We start from the raw sequence: 6,128 nt of genomic DNA, 5'->3' as shown, positions 1-6,128 counted from the left end.
CTCTCCTGCTTTCCTTCTTCTCACGAACTTTAAGTCCCCTCCTGAGACCACCGTTATCCGTGGTGTTCCTGAGGCCAGCATACACCTGCTGTCTTCAGTGCCCTGGGTCCCTTCCCTGCTGTGAATTAGGGTTGGAATTCCGGGGACATCCTCTGGGCATGGTCCCACCCTGTCCTCATCCTCAGCCACCCCGGCCAGCCTGGGGTGGTTGGCCCAGCGTGTGTCATTGGCTCCAGCTCTGGCCCCAGCCCAGGCTCCAGCCCAGGGTCCATGCTGACTGTGCACTTCTCCTGGCTGGGAAACTGTGCCCTCGTCCCTCTTTCTACAGGAAGTCCTGTCCCCTCTTCCTCTTCCCTCAGTCATCAGCCTTCTCCTCTCTCCTCCACCCTCTTCCCTCAGAGCGACCCCTGGTCAGGGAATGGCTGCTCTTCCAGGGCCCCGAGGTTCCAGCCCCAGGTTCTGGGGCATTTCTGTCACCAAATGTCTGAGCCCAGTGAGCACTCAAATTCATTCTTCAAAGCCTCCATAACCCTCATTCCCAAAACTGATAAATATACAAGAGAGGAAAACTACAGATAGATATCTCTGATAAATGTACATGCAAAAATTCTCTACAAGTTACTTGCAAATTGTATCCAACATTGTATAAAAATGATTCTTCATCATGACAAGGTAGCTTTATTCCAGGGATTCAAGGGTGGTTTAATATATGCAATAATATAAATGTAATACACCATATCAATATAAAGAAAGATAAAAAATTTGATCCTTTCAATCAATGCAGTGAAAGCATTTGACAGAATACAACATTCCTTCATGATTAAGAATCTCAGTAAAATCAGCATAGAAGTCTTCATGGTGGATTTTTTTTTGGAGAGTTTTTTTGTGATAGGGCATGCATGTGCACTCGCCAGACAGACAGAGACAGAGAGACAGAAAGTGAGAAATCACCCCCCAGGGGGAATGGCCACGCTGCAATCCCTTCTCCATTCTCCTCTCAGGATCTTGGGCATGCATGCACACGTGCCCGGCGTGAGTTTTAAGCCACTGGGTCTGGGACACGAACTGCAGTTGACTACATGGAAGTCCAGTGACATAGCCATTACACTAACTGCTGGTCCCATTGTGGTGGATTTTTCTAGGCCAGCAATTCTATCTTATACATCTGAGAATTGTTTGTTTGTATGATCTAGTCTGTTTTTAATAATTTCAAGGGAGGTTTTGACTTCCTGTATTATATAGCTGGCCTAGAAAAATGAACCACAAAGACTGAGAAAATTGACCCCAAAATGAGAATAATATACAAGAAATACTAGATACCATCAAATGTCTAAACATCTGGATAATTGGTATTCCAGAAAATGAAGACATAAAAACATTAATAATCTATTGCATGAAATCCTGGAAGAAAACTTTCCAAACCTAGAGAGGCATTCATAGAGCCAATCTCAAGAAATACAAAGGACCCCAAATAGAATTAACTGAAGAAAATCTTCTTCAAGACAAATGATAGACAAGTGGACCAAAACCACAGACTAAGAAAAAATATTCAGACTGGCAAGAGAGAAATGTCAAGTTACCTACAAAGGATACTCCATTAGACTAACAGTGGACCTCTTATTGGAAACAATGCGAGTGAGGAAACAATGGGAAAATATATTCGAAGTGTCAAGGAAAAAGCCATTTCAACCAAGAATACAGTACCTGGCAAGATTTTTCTTCATATAGGAAGAAAGGACAAGAATATTCTCAGATAAACAAAATCAGAAAGAATTTACCAACACCAGACCAGATCTCCAAGATGTTATCAAGGGAGTACTATACCAGGAAAATTAAATACAGACATACAAAAAATAAGAGTTCAAAAACTAAGAAAATGGTAAATTTAATTGTAGGGCCAAATCTGGATTTAAATATTACATCCCAGAATTTAATTGGGAAGATCGAACCACAACAGAAGATAGATTACGTACATAAGACTGAACTGTCTTGAAATAGAATTTTATGCCTTTTGACTAAAACATTGTTGATTTTCTTCTAGAGTTTGTTTTCCAGTTTTAAAATTTTTTATCCTGTCTTGAGCTGCCTATAGGTTCATGTACCTACTATTTAAATAGAATCCTAACCTGTTTCTTGTGTTTGAGTTTTAAGTAAAGTTCTTTATCATTTTTTTATTTATTAAATCTAAAACAGGTTTTCTTGAAATTAAAATATATACTTTAAAAATACCTGTTTAATGATGATGGCAAGCAATATAGCATCAGCTAGGTGCTACCTTACAGTATATTCATTTTACTCTGAGTTTCACACCTAAAGTCAGACATATATTCACAGATGTGTGTGTACCAGCTGAATTTGCAATTGAAATTGTTAGATTATTAAGAAATATTGTGAATTAAAAAAATGTTAGGGGAAAAAAGGACTGGAAAACAACTGTAGACACCTGAGATAGTGTGGGAGGAGGGTGGTAAATGGCAGAGGGTGAGAAATAGGATGAAAAATATGACTAGAAATGGAAATTGGAAAATTATCGAAGACAACATTATGATTGAGCCATTATTCAGTATATACTGAATGGGAAATCACATTTTGTATGCTGTGATGACGCTCAGTGAATGAATGTAAATTAATTAATTTTTAAGAAACAGTATACAAGGATTTTTTTCTCAATATAATAAAAATCCATCTATAAAAACTTTATAGCTAATATTATACTAAATGCGGAAATGCAGAAATCTTTCTCACTTAAAGCTGATACAAGACAATGCTGCCCACTCTCTCCCCTCCTATTCATTATAGTGCTGGAAGTCTTAGCTAATGCTATCAGACAAGAGGATAAAATAAAAAGGATTCAAATAGGAAAAAAAAGAGTTAAGATTATCTCTGTTTATAGATGACATGATTGTATACATAGAAGATCCAATGATATCTATAGAAAAACTTCTTGAAGTAAAAAATTAATACAGTAAAGCAGCAGGACAAAAAATCAACTTACAAAAATTTATAGCATTTCGCTACTGACCAGGAAGGGACCATAAGGCAGGGCTAGTCTCTAGCCCCAGCCCCAGTTCCAGCTCCCCCCAACTCCCTAGACATCCCTCTCAAGAAGGCAGGTAGCTTTTCCCCCTCTTCTTTATTTTGTTAATTTCTTATTCCTCCTTATCCCACAGGACAGGCCCCAGCACTCCAGCAGAGCCACAGTTCTATCCCCAGACTCCTTGTGAAACCAGGTACCATGTGCTAGCAAACAGAGCATGACTATTTTTTTTATTCTCCTTCATATTCATTTCTTCCCTCTTATATTATTATCAACTCCTCATCTTCACCTTACCATTGGGACTAGACAGATCTAGAATTACAGTTCTCAAATACCATAGTATCTCTGGGATTCTCTTTTTTATTGAACCATCTGGGAAAAAGGAGATACTGCTCCTCAGACACCTGAATAGAAGGCTCCTCCTGTGGGACTCACATTGCAAAAATCAGCAGGAGAGAAACATTAGCAAACATCAGCCCACAGCAAAAGGGAAACACACTTGTTTCCAGTCAAAGAGACATTCTCCTAAAAGGTAAACAAAAGTAGATACATCTCCCAATGGCAATACATAGAATAAGAGCCTCAGATCTGAATAAACAAGGACATATATATCCAGCACAAGAACACAATAACTCCCCTCCATCTCTCGAAAAAAAATAGGAAGTTACCAAAATGTAAGAGAATGAATTTAGAATATTCATGGCGATAAAACTCTATGAGCTGGAAAAGAAAAGAGACATAGAATTATAGGAGATTAGAAAGTATTTCCACAATATAAAAGTAGAAATGGACACTATAAGAAAGAATCAGATGGAACTATTACAGATGAAGTCTGTAATACAGGAGATCAAAAATTCAGAAGTATTAAAAGTAGATTAAACCATGCTGAAGATTGAATATCCAATGTAGGAGTAAAACCTCTGACCTAGAAAAACAAAACAAAACAAAACAAAAATATAGAGAAAATGACAAAAAAAAACCCCACTGAGATAGTATATGAGAAATACTAGATTCCACTAAACGTCCAAATAACACCCTCACATGGAACCTTTTTGAAGATTGACCACATGATAGGGCAAAAGGCAAACCTCTACAGACTCAAAGTCATTGAAACTTTATGCTGCATCTTCTCTGAACATGACGAAATTGAATTTGATTTTAATTTCAAAATAAATACTCACAAATACATGGAAACTTAATAACCTACTCCTGAATGACCTCACAACTACTATAAAAATAAAGACAGAAATAAAAAGATTTATGGGAGCCAATGACAAGGAGGCCATGCTGTTTCATAATCATTGAGACACTACAAAAGCAGTAATAAGAGAGAAGTAAATAGGAATTAGTGCTCATAAAAAGAAGATGGAGAGAAGGCAAATGGATTACCAAACATCATGACACAGAGAATTGGAAAAGCAACAGCAAAAAAATAAAAAAAATGGCAGAGGAAAGAAAATAATAAAGATATGAGCAGAAATAAATGAAATAGAAAATAAACTATACGGAAAATAAACAAAAGTAAAAGCTGGTTCTTTAAAACGAGAAACAAAATTGATAAAGCACTAGCAAGAATTTTTAAGAAGAAGGGAGAAAGGAACCTGGTAAATCAGATTTGCAATGCAGCAGGCAATATAACAACAGACATAGTAGAAATAAAACGCATCATTAGAAGATACTATAAACAGCCATATGCCAAGAAACAAGACAATCTGGATGAGATGGACAAATTCATGGACACACTTAATCTACCTAGATTGAGCCAGGAAGATATAGAAAGTTGGAATAAGCCCATGACAAGCCAGGAGATTGAATCAGTAATAAATAACCTCCAAACAAAGAAAAAACACTAGTCCTGATGGCTTCACCTTTTAATTCTACAAAACTTTTAAAGAAGAGTTAACCCCCATTCTGCACAAGTTATTTCTAAAGATCCAAAAGGATGAATCTGTCCCTAATTCATTTTATAAAGCCTCCAATACCTTCATCCTTAAAACAGATAAGGACAGGACAAGGGACTGAATCTTTGAGTGCATCTCCAGGTTTGGAAAGTTTTCTTGCAGGATTTCATGGAATAGATTATCAATGCCCTTATGAGTCTCTTCACCTTCTGGGATGCCTATTATCTGGATGTTTGGATGTTTAATTGTATCTAGTACTTCTCGCATATTATTCTCAAATTTTTGGGCCATTTTCTTAGTCTTCATGGTGGATTTTTCTAGGCCAGCAATTTTCTCTTCTACATTAGAGATTCTATTTTCTGTGTGATCTAGTCTGCTTTTAATACTTTCAAGAAGATTTTGACTTCTTTTATTATAGCCATCTCTAACAGTTCCATCTGATTCTTTTGTAAAGTGTAAAATTCCTCTTATAGATTTTGCATGAATTTCCTCACCTCCTGGAACTCTTCAACTCCTTTCTCCTTCCTCTTCAGCAGTTCCTTGTCTCTCTTCTCTTCCATCTCTGTTAGCTTTGCCATTATGAATGTTCTGAATTCTTTCTCAGACATTTCCATGATTTCCATTGAGCTGTGTGTGGATGAAGAGGAGCTATCCTTTTCCCTTGTGCGAGAGGTATTTTCCTGCTTCCCCATATTTCTTGTGGTCCTGCAGCGATTTCTAGTTATCTGGTGGATGGTCGGATTCTTCCCAAACTTGGAAGTTCAATCACACGAGCTTTGTATGCTGGAGGCCCAGTTATCAGTGGGACATCTTCCTTTCTCCCAAAATGGCTAGATTGCAGGAGCCATAGAGCAGTCTGTCTCTTAAAAAAGGGCTGTTCTTCCTACACTGTTAATGGAAATATAAATTGGTTAATTCTCTGTGGAGAACCATATAGAGGTTCCTCAAAAACCTTCAAATAGAACTACCTTAGGATTCGCCAATTCCACTCTTTGGTAACTACCCATAGGATAGAATAATGCTCAGTTGGAAAATTGCTGGCAAATACATGTTAATTGGAGCATTATTCACAGTTTCTAAGCTATGGAAGCAACCAAAATTTCCACAAACCGATAAATGGATTGAAAAAGTGTGGCAAATATACTCCATAGATTACTACTCAGCCATGAAAAGCATCAAGACCCTGACAT

Source organism: Tupaia chinensis, unplaced genomic scaffold (assembly GCF_000334495.1).
Source record: "Tupaia chinensis unplaced genomic scaffold, TupChi_1.0 Scaffold000552_1, whole genome shotgun sequence".
Lineage (NCBI taxonomy): Eukaryota > Metazoa > Chordata > Mammalia > Scandentia > Tupaiidae > Tupaia > Tupaia belangeri.
This window is presented reverse-complemented; position numbering follows the sequence as displayed.